Source organism: Sorex fumeus, unplaced genomic scaffold (assembly GCF_029834395.1).
Source record: "Sorex fumeus unplaced genomic scaffold, SorFum_2.1 ptg000094l, whole genome shotgun sequence".
Lineage (NCBI taxonomy): Eukaryota > Metazoa > Chordata > Mammalia > Eulipotyphla > Soricidae > Sorex > Sorex fumeus.
Window position 1 is genome coordinate 2,636,665 of NW_026606151.1, and position 22,039 is coordinate 2,658,703.

General features: G+C 49.2%; 1 non-coding gene across 1 annotated transcript; it reads left to right on the plus strand.

Annotated features, from left to right (window-relative positions):
* The first annotated feature begins 797 nt into the window (after nucleotides 1-797).
* Nucleotides 798-921, plus strand: LOC130040540 (small nucleolar RNA SNORA40). The gene has a single exon (XR_008795020.1). It is a non-coding gene; the product is annotated as a small nucleolar RNA SNORA40 (small nucleolar RNA).
* Nucleotides 922-22,039: the final 21,118 nt, after the last annotated feature.

The window sequence follows — 22,039 nt, forward strand, 5'->3', positions numbered from 1 at the left end:
TGTTTAAAGAATATGGGGACTGGAGCGGTAGTACAACGGGTAGGGTGTTTGCCTTGCACGCAGCCGACCCGGGTTCGGTTCCCAGTATCCCATATGGTCCCCCAAGCACCGCCAGGAGTGATTCCTGAGTGCAGAGCCAGGAGTAACCCCTGAGCATTGGCTGGGTGTGAACCCAAAAAAGCAAAAAAAAAGAAAAAGAAAAAGAAATGGTTAAGATCAGAATAGGGGCTAGGGTTAGAGTAAGGGTTTGGCTTACATGGTATATTTTACTATGTGGAGCCTCAAAATGCAACTTTAGAACTGGGCTGTTGTTTTAGTACCTGCATTGCAAATCTTAATACCCAAAAGGAGGGTGGGGGAGAGAGAGAGGGAGGCAGTGAGAGAGCGAGAGAGAGAGAGAGAGAGAGAGAAGAAAAGTGCCTGCCATAGAGGCAGGGTAGAGGGGGTCAGGAGGAAAACTAGGGACATTGGTGGTGGGAAATGTACACTGGTAGAGGGAGGGTGTGGGGACATTGTATGACTGAAACCCAATCATGAACAACTTTGTAACTGAGCATCTCATGGTGACTCATTAAAAAGAAAATTCCAAAAATAAAATAAATAAAATCGCAGGAATATATACAAATAGCAGATACAAGGAACAATACAGAATTCTAGCAAAAAACAGATCTGACAAAAGTAGCACTACAGGCCAATGAAGAACAGAACACAATTCAAGGACATAAAGGAACAGCTGGCCAGACAAGTAAAAGTAAAATCATAAGCAAAATAAATTCTCATTAAAGATTTCACTTCTCAGCACCTATGTGGGTGTTTGACGTGTGAACAAAAACTTGGAGACAGGTGCAAAAACTAAATCCTCTTCTGTAACCCAGAACTCATTGTTCTGTATGAGTTCTGATACAGATAAGAGGGAACATGGTTTTTTTTTAAAAAAAAAAAAAGAGAGAGAAAGAAAGAAAACGTGATAAAGTGGGTTGTGATGAAGGTTGTACGTATCTGTGAATTTTGAAAACAAAACAAAACCCACATTGAGTTATATCCTTTACAGAAGGGAACTGCATGGAATGTGAATGAATAATTAAAGCTGTTTAAGAGGCCAGGGAGATAGCTCAAGTGGTAGTACATGTGCTTTGCATGTGCCAGGCTTTTGTGTACTATCCCCAGCACCAGTGGCACCCCAAGTGCTGAGTATCACGAGATAGCACCCTGTGGGGGGGACCTGATCACAGCCAGTGACGGGTTGCACTCTTCCAAGAATACTCTCACCCACCCCAAGGCACAGCCAGGGGTAACCCCTATTAAAAATAAACAAATATTTATAAACTCTTTTTTTCCTTAATTTTGGGTCACTGATTCACTAGTGATGAAAGTGATGTAATAATTATGTGCAATAAATCAACAATCCTGTAAATCACAGAGCCTCAATCAAGAAACATGTTTTTCGAAATAACAAAATAATCAGGTCAGTGATACAGCACTTGCCTTGTATGCGACCGGCCTGGATTCGATCCCCAGCATCCCATGCCATCCCCATACCATCCCTTTAGACCACCAGAAGTGATCCCTGAACACAGAGCCAGGAGTAAATTTCGAGCAACAACAAATAAAAATTAAATAAAATGAAGGGGATAAATCTGTCCAATTACATTGCCAAGACTTTAGTTGGAATTTGATTTCCAGGAGTGCGTAATATATTTTAAACAAAACAAAACAAAAAACACCATAGATGTTATTCACAACAACAACAGCAACAAAACCCCATAAACTTCTTTTTTTTTTTTCTTTCTTAGTTTGGGGTCACACCCAGTGGCGATCAGGGTTTACTCCTGGCTCTGTGCTCAGGGATCAGTCCTGGCAGGGCTCAGGGGACCATACCATTCTGGGAATCAAACCAGGGTCAGCAGTGTACAAGCCAAGTGCCTTACCCCCTGTACTATCTTTCCGGCTTAGGAAGGTTTTGTTTTGTTTGAAACAACGACAAAGGACAAACACAGGCTCCCATGCTAGACAACATGCTTCGTATGTGGGAGGCCCAGGTTCAATCTCTGGCAACTCCTGAGTACCGCCAAGAGTAGCCCTGAAGTATTACCACATGTGGGTCCCTCATTTGCCCCCACAAAGGACTAGCAACCAGCAGGTTCCTAATTTGCTTACTCCTGGCTTACAACAATAACTGTTATATTTCTCTGCTCCTAATCCTACAATTTGGATAATACTCGGCAGAGACAACTGGTCTCTGTTCTGTTTGGTGTCTGTCGGGGCAGCCTAACTAGGCCTGCGTCCAAGTTGACGGGAGTTTCGTGGAAGGTCTCAGCAGGAGTGTAAGTCAGGGCCCCAGCCCTTCCTCACTCATGTCCCTGTGAGACTTGATGAGTTTCTCAGGGTGGCGGCCTCGAGACAGCTGGACTTCTAAACGGCCAGAGGATTCCTCCCGGGGGCAAATGTGGAAGCTTCCAGGCCTTCTGAAGATTTAGGCCTGGAACCGAGAGCATCACTTTAGCCATATTTTATTGGTTAAGCAGGACATGGCCAGTCCAGATTCAATGGGAGGGAATAATAATGGTGTGAGTACTCAGATGGATGATTCACTGGGGAAGCCCAAAGTAACAATCTACTACAGTCAGGCCTCTGTTTCCCAGTGATTCACTCACTCCCCCATGTGAAATATACTCACCACCCCCTGGACATCCCCCAGTCTCACCCCAGTATGTACCAGCAACAAACTTAAAAGTTCATCATTTGCATCATCTAAATCAGATCCAGGTCTGAAAGGGGTTTCTCAAGTCAAGTTCCTCTGGACCCAAAGACCTTTAAATGAAAGAGACGGGTTATCTGTCCCCCACAGGAAATGGGGAGGCGGAGAAAGGAAAATCTTAATAGATATTCAAAAGGGAGGAAATGACACACAGGGAATGGCCACAGATCCATACCAGTTGAAATCCAGCTGCGAACACGTCACCGATTCCTCGGGTAGGTCCCTGTTTGTAGGGTAGTTGGATTACATACATGGCAGCTGAGTTTCCCTAGAGCCAAAATATGGAAGTGACTTTCTTCTTCTTTTGTTATTCCTGGCTCTGCGCTCAGAAATTACTCCTGGAAGGCTCCGGGGATCTTATGGGATCGACCCAGGTCGGCTGCGTGCAAGGCAAGTGCCCTAGCCACTGGCCCCCAGAAGTTCCTTTTTTTCTTTCTTTCTTTCTTTCTTTTTTTCTTTCTTTCTTTCTTTCTTTCTTTCTCTCTTTCTTTCTTTTTTCTTCTGCTTTTTGGGTCACACTCAGCAATTCTCAGGGGTAACTCCTGGCTCTGCGCTCAGGAATTACTCCTGGCAGTGCTTGGGGGACCATATGGGATGCCGAGGATTGAACCTGGGTCGGTTGCATGCAAGGCAATGCCCTACACGCTGTACTATCGCTCCATCCTCCAGAAGTTTCTTTCTCAACTAGGCCTGCCCTCCTTCTGCCACAGTCTTTGGGTTAAGTGGGTCATACGATCAGCACACTGAGGAAAGTTATGAATACCCAGAGCCATGGTTCATTGGGGGTCATTAAAGCAAAGGACAATGCCAGCAGTAGTTTATTTGAGTCTCCCCACCTTGGAAGACCCTGAGCTCCAATTCTGTGACCTTAAGTCCACAGAAGCTTTGAGAACACAGTTCAGGCTCCCTGATGACTCAGATTGGCAAATGCCTTTCAGCATAAAGAACCCACATGCTGGGCCCACTTCTCTGGCAGAGTCACTCACTGACTTTAACAAATATAGCACAGCCCGTTAAGTTCAAATTCAAGATAAGAACTGAATGTTTAGTATCTGTCCTAAGTATTGTATGGGCACGCTTATGCGTTTAAAACACCTTTGTTGCTTATCTGACATTGGGAATGAACTGGGAGTCCTTTTAACCAGCAGAGTTAACTGTTAGTCTGCCTACGATAGCCAACAAGTTAACTGTTAGTCTGCCTCTGTTAACCAACAGTTAACTGTTTGTCTGCGTAAGTTAACCAACAGTTAACTGGTAGTGTGTCAAACTCTCATCCCTATGGACTCTCCCAACTCATGAACCTTGGTAAAGTGATTCCTTCTATCTTGTTACAAGTCATATGAGGGGTTGGAGGGGATATTTGCATACCCAGTGGTCTTAGGATCTCTTCCTGGGGTCTATGCAGAGGGGTCATTCCTGGCAGTGCTCTGGGGATTATATATGGTGTTAGGAATCCAACTAGAATTGACTGCATGCAAGCCAAGGGATTTACCCCCTGGAATATCTCTTCAACCTTTGTTTGTCTTTTTTTTTTCTTTCTTGAGTGCTAGACTCAAACCCAGGGCCTCACCCTTACAAGGCAAATGCTTTATGACTGAGCAACATCCCCAGCCTCCTCTCACGAAGTTTTTAAGATTCAGAACTGTTGGGATCAGGCGAGAACACAGAGGCTGAGGAACTTGCCTACCATGTGGATGCAGCCGCGACCCTTGCTCACATCCCAGCACTCCATGTGGTGGCCCCTAAGCACTGACAGGTGTGCCCTGCCATCCCTGACAAAGTTTCAGAGGTATCTGGCTAACATATTAATCCAAATTCTTTTGTTTGTTTGTTTTGGAACCTCACCCAGTGGTGCTCAGGGCTTGCTCCTGGCTCTGGCTCAGGAATCATTCTTGGCAGCGCTCAAAGGACCATATGTGGTGCTGGGGATTGAACCCAGTTCAGCTGCATGCAAGGCAAGTGCTCTACCCACTGTACTATCTCTCTGGCCCCAAGAAGTCTTTGGGAAGAGTCTGCTTTTTGAATATTTTGAATATATTTGAATTTCCCATATGCGAAGACTTATCCAAAGGCTAACTTTAAACATTAATTTAAAAAAAAAAATAGGGGCTGGAGATATAGCACAGCGGGTAGGGCATTTACTTTGCACGTGTCCGACCCGGGTTTGATTCCCAGCATCCCATATGGTCCCCTGAGCACTGCCAGGAGTAACTCCTGAGTGCAGAGCCAGGAGTAAGCCCTGTGCATTGCTGGTTGTGACCCAAAAAGCAAAAAAATAAATCACTTAATCACTTAATCACTTAATCCCCGTTATTCATCGATTTACTCGAGCGGGTGCCAGTAACTGTTGGTTAACAGAGGCAGACTAACAGTTAACTTGTTGGCTATCGTAGGCAGACTAACAGTTAACTCTGCTGGTTAAAAGGACTCCCAGTTCATTCCCAATGTCAGATAAGCAACAAAGGTGTTTTAAACGCATAAGCGTGCCCATACAATACTTAGGACAGATAATAAACATTCAGTTCTTTATCTTGAATTTGAACTTAACGGGCTGTGCTGTATTTGTTAAAGTCAGTGAGTGACTCTGCCAGAGAAGTGGGCCCAGCATGTGGGTTCTTTATGCTGAAAGGCAGTGCCAAAAAAAAAAATAAATAAATAAATAAATAATAAAACTAGTTAATATTTTGGGTGGCCTGGGTGGCCTAAACACAGTCATAGATCAGTGTTTAGACTGAGAACGGGGCTGGAGGGCTGGAGTCACCAAAACTTTACCTGGCAGCACTTGGGGGGCGTCATATTAAACTTGGGACCTTGTACATGCCCTGCCCCCCAATCTTCTGCTTTTTGAAAACCACAATAATTTTGCAAAAGTCTGGTTGGTTGCCTTTTCTTTCTGCTTTTCTATATTTTGAGGTTTCTAAGCAAAATTTACTGCAAACTCAAGTAATTCCAGACAATAGGAGTATTTCTTGCCTTAAATATTTCTGATTTTTTTTTTGCTTTTTTTGCTTTTTGGGGGTTATAACCAGCAATGCTCAGGGGTTCATGGGTTATCCTGGCTCCGCACTCAGGAATTAATCCTGAGTTCTTAGGGGGACCATATGGAATGCCAGTGATTGAACCTGGGTTGGCAGTGTGCAAGGCAAACACCCTACCCATTGTACTATCTCTCTGGCCCAATATTTCTGTTTTGTTCACAGCTAAAACCTTTAATTCCCAGAACTTAAAAAAACCCAATATATTGAATATACACTTTGGGTCATATATCCATTCAACATAGAATGAACACCTCTCTGGTCTATTGCATACCCTGGGCAGTATTCTAGATAAGCAGAGCTGATGGGCTGCCTGGTCTGGGAGACTCAGAGGGCTGGGGTCCATGTTTTTGCATAGAGGAGCCCCAGGTCCCAACCCTAGCACCTGAGCATGGCTCACATGGCTCCCTGAGCATTGATCTGGGGCGGGGGGGGGGGGGGGGAGTCGCAGAGCACTGTGAGGAGTGGCCCACAAGCAAACCAAACAAACAGCATGCTTTTCAGTGTGGAGCTGATATTCTCATCAGACTGTCAATAAGATTCCCCCAAGAGGGTCAGACCTACACAACCACGAGTGTTGAGGAATGTGTGAGAGAGAAAAGAACTCTGAAGAGGTGACAGTGCCAGACCCGAATGAAGGGAAAGAATGAGCTATGGAAACTTCAAGAAGATGGAAATTATAGGAAAGGAGCCTGGAGCATGGGAGAAATGGAGGAAGTAGTAAAGTGAGGAGATAAAGAGGTTGGAAGGTTGGACCTGGCAAGCTCCAGTAAGAAATCGAGACTTACCTAACCAGCACTCTTCACAGTCGCAAAGAGCCACGTGGGCTGGGGATGTGCCACATCATTAAAACTCGTGGGTTCAACTCCTGGCACTGCAAACAAATCATAGTAAAAAAAAAAAGTAAATAAATTAAAAAAGCAACAGTACCAAGGACTGACAAAGAGGTAGAAAAACTAAAGCACTCTTACTTGGGGCTGGAGTGATAGCACAGCAGGTAGGGCGTTTGCCTTGCATGTGGTCAACCCAGGTTCGATTCCCAGCTTCCCACATGGTACCCCCGAGCACTGCCAGGAGTAATATTCCTGAGTGCAGAGCCAGGAGTAACTCCTGTGCATTGCCGGATGTGACCCAAAAAGTAAAAAAAAAAAAACTCTCTTACTTTGCTGGTAAGAACAGACAGCAACTATGAAACATGGAAGGCTGGTGGTTTCTTCTGAAGTGACACACATGCCATAGAACCCAACAAGTCTGCATCCAAGAGAAATAAAAACATTCTCATCTAATGAGTTGTACAAGAAAGTCTGTTGCAATTGTTTCTCATAGCTTCAAACTACAAACCATAATCTCTACCACCAGGAAAACATAGCAACAATGTGACAGAGCCACATGGTGGAATACAATACAACAATGAAAAGGACCAACGGTCCTGTTTTGCTTAGCAACCGGAATGCCGACTGGGAAATGCATCCTTGGGCCTTTCTGTTCCATGATATGGGTGAACATCACTAGGTAGTGATACAAACAGCTGAGCTAACGCTCAGCAGCATGAGTGTGTGAGTGTCCAGAATGGACTGCAGTGTTATATAGGCCTTGGAGGCCAAATACATTCAAGGATGTGATCACATTGCACAAACATCAGTTAAACGAAAGATAATAGATACATAAGACATAGTATGGGGACCAGAGCAATAGTACAGCGGGTAGGGTGTTTGCCTTGCACGTGGCTGACCCAGGTTCAATCCCTGGCACCCCATATGGTCCCCCAAGCATCACTAGGAGTAATTCCTGAGTGCAGAGCCAGGAGTGACCCCTGAGCATCGCTGGGTGTGACTCCAAAAGCAAAAAATAAATAATTAAAAAGACACGGCATGAGTCCACACAGCTGAAATTCTCGGAAATGCCCTTCTAACCAAAGAGAAGGCGAATGGGGGTCTTCTCAGGCCAGGTGTGGGCTGATGCACAGAGACAACAGGAAACTCTTGGAGTGACAAAAAATTATCTGTGTGCTGGGACAGAGGTTACACAGGCAAGCGTACTTGTCAGACTGTCCCTTTAAATGGGAGCCTTCCAGAGTATGTAAATCGCAACTCAGTAACATGGATCTAAATTAGTGGTATGTGGGCCATGACCAGTCGGCTTGGATAAAGAGGTTGAAAAGCACTTGTCTGTGGAGCCTGGGCGATAGTACAGGGATTAAGGCATTTGCCTTATACACAAACGACCCTGGTTTGATCTCCAGCACCTCATGTGGTCTCCACAGGAGAGATCCTGAGCACAGAGCCAGAAGTAAGATCCAAGCACAACCAAGAAAAGAGCAAAGCAAAAGGAAGAAGAAGAGAAAGAGTGAAGGAGGAGAAGAAAAGGAGGTAAGAGAAGGAGGAGGAGGAGGACAGAGAAGAAGGAGGAGGAGGAGGAGAAGAAGGAGGAGAAGGAAGAGAAGGAGAAGGAGAAGAAGAGGGAGAGGGAGAGGAGGAGGAGGAGGAAGAGGAGGGAGAGGAGAGGCAGGAGGAGGAAGAGGAAAAGGAAGGGGATAAGGGGAGGAGGAAAACAAGATGAAGATGATGACTCACCCCACAGAGACTGGCCCACATCCAAGAGAACAAAAGCAACCGGTGCTGGCGCAGTTGCGGCGAGAAAGGGACCCTCCTTCACTGCTGGTGGGAATGCCGACTGGTCAGCCCTTTTGGAAAACAGTATGGACGATTCTCAAAAAATTAGAAATTGAGCTCCCATTTGACCCAGCAATACCACTCCTGGGAATATATCCCGGAGAGGCAAAAAGGTATAGTCGAAGTGACATCTGCACTTGTTTGTTCATTGCAGCACTCTTTACAATAGCCAGAAACTGGAAGAAATCTGAATGCCCAAGAACAGATAACTGGTTAAAGAGACTTTGGTACATCTACACAATGGAGTACTATGTAGCTGTTAGAAAAGATGAAGTCATGAAATTTTACATACAAGTGGTACTACATGGAAAGCGAAATGAGTCAGAAAGAGAGGGACATAGAAAGATTGCATTCACCTGGGGAACATAAAGTAACAAAATAGGAGACTAACACCCAAGAATAGCTGAGATAAATACCAGGAGGTTTACTCCATGGCTTGGAGGTCAGCCACACATGCTAGGGGAAAAGGCAGCTCAGATAGAGAAGGGAGCACCAAATAAAGGGTGTTGGGAAGATCTGCCCAGGATGGGGGATGCATGCTGAAAGTACACTATAAACCGAACATGATTGCCATTCAATGCCTCTTTTGCAAACCACAGCACCCAAAAGGAGAGAGAGAGAGAACAAAAGGGAATGCCCTGCCACAGAGGCAGGGGGGATGGGAAGGATGGGGGGTGGGAGGGATACTGGGACCCGTGGTGGTGGGAAATGGGCACTGGTGGAGGGCTGGGTACTTGATCATTGTATAATTGAAACCCAAGCACAAAAATTTGTAAGCCTAAAAAAAAAAGGATGAAGATGATGAAAGAGGCGGAGGAAGAGGGAAAGGAACAGGAGGAAGAGGAGGAGAAGGAGGAAGAAGAAGACAAGATGAAGATGATGAAGGAGGAGGAAGAAGAGGAAAACTTCCGGTCTATGACCCAGAATGCAGGGTGTTGCTGGGCCGAGAAGAGGCGTAGTAGGGTTGAACACGGATCTGAAGCACATTGCCGGCTGAGCTGACTCCCTCTCTGCCAGCTGCTCTCGGTAATTTCTGGGAAGTAGGTTGTAGATAACAATATTTTACCTGCTCACTAATTCTCCGCCCCCCCACCACTCCTCACCCAAAATGCATTCAGCACTTTGTGGCCAACTCCATCACCTCAGACTCCCCACCCCGGAAACATTCATCTCTGTCCCCTGGAGAATAGGTGAGTGAAGGCAGCAGGTGCGAGAGCTTCCCTGCTGCTGAGGCCTGGAACTCAGCACCAGGCACTCGGAACCGAGAAGGAAATGGCAGCATCAGTCCTCTGACTCAGCAAGGAGCAATCCTTGCTGCAGAGTGTCTGATTGAACAGTCAGGAGAACAGGGGACACATGACACACATTCTCTGCACACACATTCTCTGCACACACAGTCTCTGCACACACAGTCTCTGCCATCATGGATGCACGCACAGTCCCTGCACACACAGTGTCTGCCATCATGAATGCACGCATAGTCCCTGCACACACAGTGTCTGCCATCATGGACGCACGCACAGTCCCTGCACACGCAGTCCCTGCACACACAGTCCCTGCACACACAGTCCCTGCACACAGTCTCTGCCATCATGGACGCACGCACAGTCCCTACACACACAGTCCCTGCATGCACCATCCCTGCATGCACAGTCTCTGCCATGACGGAAGCACACACAGTCTCTTTCTCTGTCTCTGCACACAGTCCCTGCACGCACAGTCCCTGCACGCAGTCTCTGCCATCACGAAAGCACATACAGTCTCTGCACAGTCTCTTCCACACAGTCTCTGCACACACAGCCTCTTCACTTAGTCTCTGCACGCAGTCTCTGCCCAGTGGTCTTAGCTGAGGGGACCCTCATCTCTGCCTGCAGCCTGCTCACAGCCCAGCACTCCCTGGAGCTTTTTCCTCTGGAGGCAGCTGACCGATTTTCAGGACATCCTTGAGAAGCAGTGGTTGGGCAGAAGGAACATTTAGAAGGAAACCAGTCAGAAAGAACGCTCAGAAACGTTTAAGAGTAAGTCTGGCCTAAAGTGGGGCCAATTTTCATTTATGAAATCCCAGCGGGAAAACACAAGGGAAATCTCACTGAGTTACACCATAATCAAACTGTTACATTTAAAAAAGGGGGGGGGGGCGGGTCATGAGGTGGTGTTCGTTTAGCATGTGGCCAACCTGGGTTAGATCCTTGTCATCCCATATGGTCCCCTGAGCACCGCCAGAAGTGATCCCTGAGTGCAGAGCCAGGAGAAATCCCTGAACACAGTCGGGTGTGGCCCAAAATACAGCAAACAAAGAGTGATAAAAGAGAAACTCTCATTCGGGAGACGTAAGAAGAAAAACTGCTAGGGCAGGAGTGTTCAAAGAAAGCCCAGAACATTCCTCAAAACACTAGAAACTGGGGGCTGGAGCGATAGCACAGCGGGTAGGGCGTTTGCCTTGCACGCGGCCAACCCGAGTTCGATCCCCAGCATCCCATGTGGTTCCCTGAGCACCACCAGGAGTTAATTCCTGAGTGCACGAGCCAGGAGTAAACCCTGAGTATCACTGGGTGTGACTCAAAAAGAAGAAGAAAAGAAAAGAAACCACTAGAAACTGAGTTTCCATATGACCCAGCAATACTAATCTTGAGATTATACTCCAGGGGTCCAAAAACACACAGTAGAAAGACCATGTGCACTTCTATGTTCACTGCAGCACTATTCACAATAGCCAGAATCTGGAAACAACCAGAGTGCCCAGGAACAGTCGACTGGGCAAAAATACTATGGTGCATCTATACAATGGAATACTATGCAGCCACAAGGAAAAATGAAGTCATGAAATTTTCTTATAAATGGATGCACATAGAGAGTATCGTGGACATGGAGAGTGAAATGAATCAAAGGGAGAGGGAGAGACAGAAAATGATTGTACTCTTTTGTGGGATATTAATACGACAAAGTGTGAGACTGATACCCAAGGACACAAGTGGGGGGTGGGCAATGAGGACGGAAAAGGAACCACTATGACAGTGACTGATCCGTCTGGACAAGAGCTGATCAGTTCTTGTGCTGAAAGGAAATAGAGGGATGTACATGATAACCTTTCAGTACTTACATTGCAAACCACAATGCCCAAAAGGAAAAGGGGTGAGGGAGAGAGGGGGAGGGAGAGAGAGAGAGAGAGAGAGAGAGAGAGAGAGAGAGAGAGAGAGAGAGGGAGGGAGGGAGAGAGGGAGGGAGGGAGGGAAGGAGAGAAAGAGAAGTATCTGCCATAGAGGCAGCGTGGTGGGGGTGGTGGAGGGAAACTGGGAACATCAGTGGTGGGAAATGTACACTGCTGAAGGAACGGATGTTGGAGCATTGCATGACTGAAACCCAATCAACAACAACTGCGTATCTCAGGGTGATTCCGTAAAACAATAATAATAATAAAAACCAGAAGTGGAAATAGGAGCAGAGTAATAGGAAGGTGGAATCAAGTTAGTTCAAAGACCTTTGCCAAGGGCTGGAGGTATACCTCGATGGTAGAGCACATGCTCTGTGTGTATGAGGCCCTGAGTTCGATTCCTGGCACTTATGACCCATGTGCACTACATGCACGCACTCACACATGGAAAATATTAAAAGGTCTCCCTTGCCCTATACTTCATTTCAGCACACACACACACACACGCACACACACACACACACACTCACACTCACACACACAACTGTCAAGGGCCTCATGGTTTTCTCAGGAGCCACCATTTGGGCCCAGGCCCGGGAAAGAGCCGGCTGTTTTTTAAGCTCCACCTGCCCATCCCGGGAGGCGGCGGGTCTGTGGCCCATCCAGCCTGGCACTCACAAACCTTCAGGCTCTGTCTGCGTAGCTGGCAGCTGCCCTCACCCTGTTGGGCAAACAACTGGCAGGTATTTCCCAAGCCTGGCTCGGAACAGCATTGCGAGCCGGCGGCCCCAGGGGAGATGCGGAGGCACCAGGCCTGCCCTCGGCGGACTTAGCACTGCTGTCTGGAACCTGGCTGACCCTCAGAGCTGGCCAGGCGCCCCGAGTGCTCCCAGAAAGTATGTTCTCAGGTTTCAGGGCTGCCTGGTTTTCATGGCCAGGCCCAGCGCCCTCTGAGGCACAAGGAACTTTATCCCGAGAAGCCGACTGGGTGGGTGGGTAGACGCGGGCAGAGCCTACAAGATAGTGACTGACTGGAGACACTGGTGGTGACAAGGATATGGCAGGGGCTGCAGGAGCCACGCGCATACGGAGAACCCTGGGACGAGAAAGAAGGAGCAGCCAAGGCCAAACCCTGCCACCTTTGGTTCCGAGAGACTGAGCCTGCGCTTCGCCTACTGGAGGCTTCTAGTTGGTTTCCGGCACTCCCGGGTCCTCCCAGCACCACCGGAGTGGTGAGCGCAGAACCTGGTGTAACCCCTGAGCTTCCCCTCCAAAAGAGAAATACGGTGGCCTTGAAGCAGGACAGCCCAAAGATATTCTAAAATATTTTATTCAATGGGGACCACCCCTAGAGAGGCGAACGGGGGCAGATGGAGTGATGCTACAGACCCAACAGTTCAAGGCTCAGGCCCGGCGATGTCGTGCTGCTCGGGCCCATGGGTGCTCAGGTCCACATCTGACAGCGCTGGCACGGAGGCATGTGATGAACTGGGGAAACCAGTTCACGGCAGGCCACGTGTGGGGCTTGTTTCCCGCGGTGATTGTACATCAGTAGGAAGAACTCCGGTGACACTGACAAAATTAACTGATGTCCACCAGGTGCTTGTTAGAATCTGAATCATGTTCCAGAGGCCCAAAGTCCCCTGACTAATTTCATCATCACCTAGAGTGGCAAGTGACATGGAATGTTGTGCCAAGTTAGCATGGGTAGAATTTTGCTCATCCTCCCTGTCAACATACCACCTCTCTCTCTCTCTCTCTCTCTCTCTCTCTCTCTCTCTCTCTCTCTCTCTCTCTCCTCTCTCTCTCTCTCTTTTTGTGGCTGGGGGGCACACACAGCAGTGTTCAGGGCTTACTCATGGCTCTGCCTTCAGGGATCACTCTTGGCAGTGCTCAGGGGCCCATATGGAGTGCCAGAGATTGAACCCAGGTGCCCCACATGCAAGGCAAGCGCCTTCTCCCCTGTATTATCACTCCCCTCCTCCCTCGCCTTTTAAAGTGGAAGCTGCAATACCACTCCTGGGAATATACCTCGGAGAGGCAAAAAAAAGTACAATCAAAGTGACATCTGCACTTGTTTGTTCATTGCAGCACTGTTTACAATAGCTAGAATCTAGAAAAAAAACCTGAGTGCCCGAGAACAGATGACTGGTTAAAGAAACTTTGGCACATCTACACAATGGAGTACTATGTAGCTGTTAGAAAGGATGAAGTCATGAAATTTAGTATGGCTAAATTTCACCACATACAAGTGGTACTACATGGAAAGTATCATGCTAAGTGAAATGAGTCAGAAAGAGAGGGATAGACATAGAAAGATTGCATTCATCTGGGGAACATAAAGTAACAAAATAGGAGACTAACACCCAAGAATAGCCGAGATAAGTACCAGGAGGTTCACTCCATGGCTTGGAGGCCAGCCGCACACGCTAGGGGAAAAGGGAGCTCAGATAGAGAAGGGAGCATCAAATAAAGGGTGTTGGGAGGATCCTCCCAGGATGGAAGATGCATGCTGAAAGTAGACTATAGACCAAACGTGATTGCCACTCAGTGCCTCTTGTGCAAACCACAGCACCCAAAAGGAGAGCTAGAACAAAAGGGAATGCCCTGCCACAGAGGATGGATGGGATGGTGCGGATGGGGAGTAGGAGGGATACTGGGACCCGTGGTGGTGGAGAATGAGCACTGGTAGAGGGATGGGTACTTGATCATTGTATAACTGAAACCCAAGCACAAAAACTTGTAAGTCTACAACTGTACCTCATGGTGTTTCACTAATAAAAATTAAAAAAAAAATAATAAAGTGGAAGCTGCTAGCTGGTGGCAGGACATGCCACGCATGTGCCATGGGGGCCACAAACTCTCCTCATCTCATCTGCACTTTGCCCGGGTGCTCACTCTGAGAGTGCTCACTTGGCAGCTGCTTGCCCAAATTCAGCCAGTCTCCTCGGGGGAGAAGTGGGGTTGATGTCTGGCCCTGTCTCTCCTTCTGACTCACCACCCCTTCCTGCCTTCCAGCCCTGCCCTCATCCCACCATCCCAGGTCCCCGCACACTCTCTGGACCTTTCTGCTCTTCTCCCTTCTCTCCAGCTATGGAAATCATTCCAGAGTCAGCTCCAGGGTTAGAGTGATAGCAGAGCGGGTACAGCGTTTTCCTTGCACGCAGCCGACCCGGGTTCTATTCCCAGCATCCCATATGGTCCCCTGAGCACCACCAGGAGTAATTCCTGAGTGCATGAGCCAGGAGTAACCCCTGAGCATTGCCGGGTATGACCCAAAAAGAAAAAAAAGTCAGCTCCAAAGATGGGGTGGCGGTAGGGGTGAGGGGTTAAGTGCATGCCTTGCACGTGGCCAACTCTGTTCTATCCCTAATACCACAAGGTCCCCCAGTATCACCAGGTGCATCCCTGAAGGCCCGTGAGCACTACCAGCTGAGATTCTGGAGACCCCCAAGCACTAGTAAGCTAAGAATCACTGGGGAGACCTCTCCCCACCCTCACCCCTCAAAAAAAGAGACTCAGCTCAAATTTCATGAAAAGTCATCCCAGATATTCTTGGTTGGAACATTATTTGTCCCTGGTCCATGGTCCTTCAGCCCTGGTCGCAGACCACCTTTATTTGGGTCTCTTGCTGCCTCTGTCTCCCTGGTGACCCAACCCCAGGGCGTCTTTGGGACAGAGCTGACAGAGGCCAGTGTTGTGAGCAGGAGGGTGTGAAGGGGTCCCGTGGACACGTCTCTGTGCTTGGAGATCAATAGATTCCGTTTTAAAATCGAGGAGAGGGGCTGGAATGATAGCACAGTAGGGAGGGCGCTTGCCTCGCGCAAAGCCAACCTGGGTTTGATCCCCAGCAACCCATATGGTTCCCTGAGCCCTGGTCGGACTGATTCCTGAGTGCAGAGCCAGCAGTAACCCCTGAATATTGCCAGGCGTTGCCCTAAAACTGGAAGGGGGAGAAAAGAAGTGAGGAGAGGGGCCCAGTCATGTGACTCAGGGGCAGAGTGCCTGACTGCAAGCACGAGGCTGGGGGTTCAGTCCCCACCCCACCTCTGTGCTGAACCATAGCCAAGTGGGTGCGACCCTCTGCCACTGAAAGGAAAAAGAAAAGGGGTGGGAAAGGAAAGCAGATGAAAGTATGATGTACGGGGTTTAACCATTCAACAGCCTGTTACCGTTCTATGTTTATTTATTTATTTTGGTTTTTAGGTGAATGAGACCAGTTGTGGTTACTGGTTTTGGCATATTTGGCACTATTCAGGTCTCCCAAAGAAGAATAGAAAGAGTTATGCTTGGAATATCACGTTTCACTCAAATGAGAGAAAGAATCCGGAGTTCTGACATCCGTCGACGATCAAGAATCAGGGACGCTGTCTCATTTGCCAAGGTGTCGAAAATCAGATGGGCTGGTCACGTAATGAGATTTAAAGACAACCGCTGGACTAGAGCTGTTACCGACTGGATTCCACGGGATGTGAAAAGACCGCGTGGCTGCCCACCTACCAGATGGTCAGACTTCTTCGTCAAGATCATGAACGATCGGTTTGAGGCCCTTCATGTTCCCGGAGCGAACAGATGCCATTGGGCTACACTAGCACGTGACAGGGACAAATGGAGACGTTACTGGCGCCCGCTCGAGCAAATCGACGACTAACGGGAAGTTAAGTGATTAAGTGATTGGTTTTTAGGACACATTAGAGATTTCTCCTGGCTCTATGCTCAGGAATCACACCTGATAGTCCTCAGGAAGACCGTAGGGGATGCTGGGATCGAACCTGGGTTGGCCGTATTCGAAGCAAGCACCCTCCCTGCTGTACTATCGCTCCAGCCTCTCTCCTTGTTTTTAAAATGGAGTCTATATCATGTTGCTTTCTTCTTGTGCTTTGATTCTTTGAGTATTTGCTCCCTGAACTTTTTCTGTTTTCCTAAATTTTCTGCTCAGATTTTATTTATTGATGGATTTTGGTGCCGAAACTTGAGAATGCTCTCATTTTAACTCATTTTAACTCTTCATTACTGCTGCTTTTTAAAAAAAATTTTATTTTCGTGTGTCAAAACTTGATGGTGCTTTCATTTTAACTCTTCATTTAAAAGTTGATAATGTTTGAATTTGCTCCCTTGTCTTGAAAAATTAAAGCGCTACAGAGCAGGGCTGTGGATGGGTGGAAAGTAGGAAAAATAAATATTAGAAAAGGACTCAATTTGTAGTGATGAAAATGGTCCATATGCTTTAATGATTACTAGATTAAAAAGTTACACAGAAGAATAAAAAATTTCAGTATTTATGTTTTAAAAAAATGGAATCTATAGATCTCCAAGCAGAGTCATGTTCTCAGGATTGGGGGGGGCACTAAATGTGTTGCCGGGGATGGAACCCATGTCAGTGGTATGCAAGGTAAGCACCCTACCCACTGTGCTCTCTCTAGCCCTGTTCTGTTTCATGAAAACAGAACAGCTTTGGCATGGCACACACCTTGTATGAACCAAGATGAACCCGACTTCTTCCAGGCATTCAGTTTCAAGGGGTTCATTCATTCATTCATGTCAATGAATAAGACAGATCCAAAGCTCCGTCCACTAACACACGGGACAGGGAGGAAGGCAGGCAGGCCTAACTGTACACTCGGCGCTGAAGTCCTTGTAAGACCCATTTGCTAAACATGCCACTACAGGGCATCTCATAAGCTCGCTGGCTGTCAGCTTTCCCACTATAAAGTGGAGAAGGTGGAGCTGGGACACTAGGACAGCAAGGAGGGTGCTCGCCTTGCACATGGCTGACCCGAGTTCTATCCCTGGCACCACCTATGCCCCCCGCCCAAGTTCCTGCTAGGAATGATCCCTGAGCACAGAGCCAGATGAAATCCCTGAGCCCAGTCTGGTGTGGCCCAAAAGCCCAGTAAAACAAAACAAAACAAAAAAACAAAGTGGAGAAGACAATGTCAGCACTTATCTGCTCTGAGAAGTAAAGGCGTTCACGTATACAACCTAGAACGTGGTCAAACGCAGTTCCTGATGGGCACAGACAGAAATACCGGGTTTTAAATCATATTGTCAGCATGAATTCTCAGAGTTGTCCTAGAGGCCAGGGAGATAGCACAGGGGTTAGAGCACATGCCTTGCATGCAGATGAACCCAGTTTGATCCCCCAGCCCCAGAGAACCTCCTAAGCATCAGTGGGTGGAGTCCGGAAGGCCCCAAGCACTGACCATAGGGGTGGTCCCAGCATTGCGAGGCCACCAAGTGGCACTGTGCCTTCCTGCTCCAGCATTGAATCCTGAGGCCTGGTTGGCTGAAAAATCTCTGAAAGTAGGACTCGGAAGAAAGGTGTTCTAGAGGAGACTCTCCCCAAATAGGTATTAAAATGGGGGCCAAGAAGGACCCCCTTAGTCTAAAGAGATAAGAAGATCTTTGAGAGGCCCAAGAAGGGACGGGTGTCCAGATGATAGGAAGAAAATGCTTTTTTGTTTGTGTGTTTTGTTTTGTTTTGTTTGTTTATTTGTTTCAGGGGTGACTCCTGGCTCTGTGCTTGGGCATCACTCCTGGTGATGCTCAGGGGATTCATACGGGGTGCAAGGAATTAAACCCAGGTGAGCCATGGGCAAGGCAAGTGCCTTACCCACTGAACTATCTGTCTGGCCCCAAGCTAGGAGAAGAATGTGCTAAGACTCTGCATGGCCGGCTGGGGAAACCGGGTGGGTGCCGTACAGTGTGTGGGTGAGGGGGCAGGCTGAGGGCTACTGGCCATGCAGCTTGTATGCATCTGATTGACTGTCCCCTACCAGGGGTTGGGCTCATCCTTCCAATGGTGACAGGGGTCAGTGAAGGGCTATGGAAGTCACACATGAGCCGTGTGTAAGTCCAATGGCAACGTACATGGCATCCGCCTGGGGCCAAGACCCCTCCCCATTCACAGCCCCGGGAGGGGGTGGGTGAGAGACGCCAAGGCAGTGAGTGAAGAGAGGGGAGAGTGGGCAGGATGGATGGGGTGGCCGGCTGACTACACCGGGCGAGGTGAGGCCACACCTGGGTTGGCCCCCACTTCTTTGGCCCAGGAAGCCACTGGGTGTCAACTAAACAGGAACGACGTGGTCTGGGCGCTGGCTCAGGACGCAGGGCCACAAGCCTTGTACGCGTTCTGAGCTGGAGTACTGCACAGCCCCTGAGCACAGCTTGGGGGGGGGGGGGGGGGGGAACATCCCTGCTGGTCAGAGCAGAGCACTGTGAGATGTGAGCATGGGAATGAGGTGGCCAGGTTGGCCAAGGACCACCGAGAGTAGCCTCTGGCCCCCTGAGCATGGCTTGGGAGCTCCCTACCACAAAGAAAGAAAACAGGAAGTACAGCAGGAGGTTTGGGCAGGTTGTAGTAGAGTTTGTGGGACTGGATGAGGGGGCTGCAGGGTAGAAACGTCAGTGTGGGACTGTGGTATTTGAGTCCCATCACCAGGGTGGTTCTGTCTGTCTGTCTGTCTGTCTGACTGTCTATCTCCGGGACTTCTCCACTTCTGATCCACCTCCCTGTCCTACCCACCCCAGCTCTGTGCCAGACACGGGCTCTGTGCTCAGCCGCTGCAGCTGGACAGGGCTGCCAGGAACCCGAGCCTGCTCCCTCGAGTCACCGACCGTGTCCAGGGCACACCCGCTCTCCCGCCTGCTGTCCACACTGCACTGCCCTGGGGAGTTCAGGGGAAACCCTGCCGCTGGAGAGGCGGAAGGGGCCAGAGGGAGAGTGGGAGAGCGTTCGTCTTGCACACGGCTGACTAGGATTTGATCCCCGGCACCCGATACAGTTCCCTGAGCCCACCAGCAGTGAGCCCTGAGCACAGAGATAGGAGTGAGCCCTAAGTGCAGAATCAGGAGTGAACTGCAAAGCACAGAGCCAGGAGTAAGCCCTGATCAACAACTAACCAGGAGTGAGCCCCGAGCACAGAGTCAGGAGTGAGCCCCAAGTACAGAGCCAGGAGTGACCCTGAGCAGAGCCAGGAGTAAGCCCTGAGTGCAGAGTCAGGTGTGAGCCCTGAGCACAGAGCCGGGAGTGAACCCTGAGCAGAGCCCTGAGTGCAGAGCCAGAAGTGAGCCCCAAGTACTGAGCCAGGAGTGAGCCCTGAGCAGAGTCAGGAGTGAGCCCCAAGCACAGAGCCAGGAGTGAGCCCTGCAGAGAGCTGCTATGGGGACTGAATTGTCCCACCTCCCCAGGGCAGTGGTCCTGTGGCCTAGGGCACAGTAGAGGGAAAGGTGATAAGGTCAAAGGTCATTCTTATATTCCTGGTACCCTGAACATGGTTCTTTGAAGACATCTGTTCACAGGAGTGATGGAAGTTTGACCTCCCCTCCCACCCCCCCACCCCTGCTGCCCATCAACATTCCCATATATTCTATATGTGCTCAGGGCTTACTCTGGGCTCTGTGCTCAGGAATCACTCCTGGCTGGACTTGGGGGACCCAAAGTGGTGCTGGGGTTCAATCCTGGATCTTACCCCATGTGTCCCTGGCACATCCACAGCTTGGCAAGTCTGAGGGTAGAGGGGCGCCCTCCATCATGTCATGCTGGGTTGTATGACGTGCACTCGTGTGTGCATGCACAGCAGGCTCGAACTTGCTCTGTGAGTCCCCTGTGTGTTGCACACGCATGTGTGTCTCTGTGTTTGCATGTTGGTACCATGTGTATGTCCTGTCCTCTGAGGGAGGAACACAGAGCGATCAGGCTTGTTGGGGCTTTTTTATGTATGTGTATACGATTTTTTTGTTTCTTCTGGGGAGTACACCTGGTGGTGCTCAGGGGTTACCCCTGGCTCTGCACTCCTGGCAGTGCTCAGAGCACCAAATGTGGTGCGGGGGATTGAACCTGGGTTAGCTGTATGCAAGACAAGCGCTTTACCCACTGTGTGATCCCTTGAGGCCCCCAAGTTAGGATTTCTGAACAAAGGCAAGAAGGAGGGACAGACTATCCTCCCAGCTCTGGAAGCTTCTGCCCCTTCTCTCCAGGCAACCATCCCCCGAGAGAGACCCCAAGCTCTGCAGACGTTGGGAGAGAAGGTGGGAAAGAAAGACCCCACAGGTCGCGGGGCCCAACCAGCCAGCTCCACGCTCCGGGGCGTCTGGCTCCAGAGTGCCCCTGGCTTCCTGAGTGCTGAAGTGGAGTGGGGGCTGGGGAACCCCCCAGCAGGGGAAGTCAGGCCCTGGGGAACCCTGGCAGGCCTCTGCCTCACTCCCACTCTCCCACTCACCGCCTCACCACTTCAGGAAGTGTCTCCCAGCTCCCTTGTCCATATTTGGAGCTGCTGTTTCCTAGGCCAGTTTAGGGCCCCTTTTCTTGAAGATTCGTCTTACCCTCTGTCTTCCTCTATGAGAGTTTTGGATTCCTTCTAACCTTGCAGCATACGTGTGCATATGCGCACACACACACACACACACACACACACACACACACACACACACCCTTCATCTATGGGGATCAAAGTCAGACTGTCACTTCTGGGCTGGAGCACAGGGAACTTAGGAGTCCTGAAATGTTTCAAAGCTTGGTCTAGGCTTTATTTATTTATGTTGAACCACACTCAACTGTGCTCAGAGTTTACTCCTGGCTCTGTGCTCCAAGGTCACTCCTAGAGGGGTTTTGAAGGACCCTACCGGATGCCCAGGATTAAACCCAGGCTGGCCAAGTGCAAGACAAGTGGCCTACCCACTGTACTATCTCTCTGGCCCCTAGGTGATACACACACGGCATTCATTGTGTGGCATGCTTAAAAGCTTAAGATTCAGCTATTTGGGGGCAGAGAGATAGCTAAACAGGTCGCCGACATGCTTTGCATGCAGGAGGTCCGGGTTCAATCCTGGGAACTGCATCCGGTCCCTCCAGCACCACTGAGAGTGATCCTTGAGCACAGAGCCAGGAGTAGATCCTGGGCATGACTAGGTGTGGCCCCAAAACAAAACAGAGATCGCTGCATTTAGATGTCTGTAACTGGACTCAACCAAGGGTGGCTCGCTTGGAAAAAACACTGACAGAAAGACAAATGCTTATAGCAGAGAAAAACAGGAGGAGACGCTAAGTTGAAACCCCCACCAAAGGACTTGGTGTCCCCTGGGTCCTAATGCCCATAAATGGGGCATCTGGACCCGCACACCACGTGACTCTGGTTCCCCACATTCATGTGGACAAACAGCTTAGAGCTGGGGTGGGGCGCTGGAACCCAGAATTTCCCATCAGGGCCACCCCAAGCTTGACTGTAACTCCTGCCCTGGTGAGCGGCACAAACAAAAAATACGGCCGGTTCCCCTTTCTAGGAGGGGGTTTCCGTGTGGCCTCCCCAGACCCAGTCAAGTTGGGGGGGGAGTGTGGGTGTCCCAGTGAGAGCCCAGGAGAAGCGCCTCTGAGATCCTGGGAAAGCTAGCCCCCAGCAGAAGGACAGATCCCAGGACAGAAAGA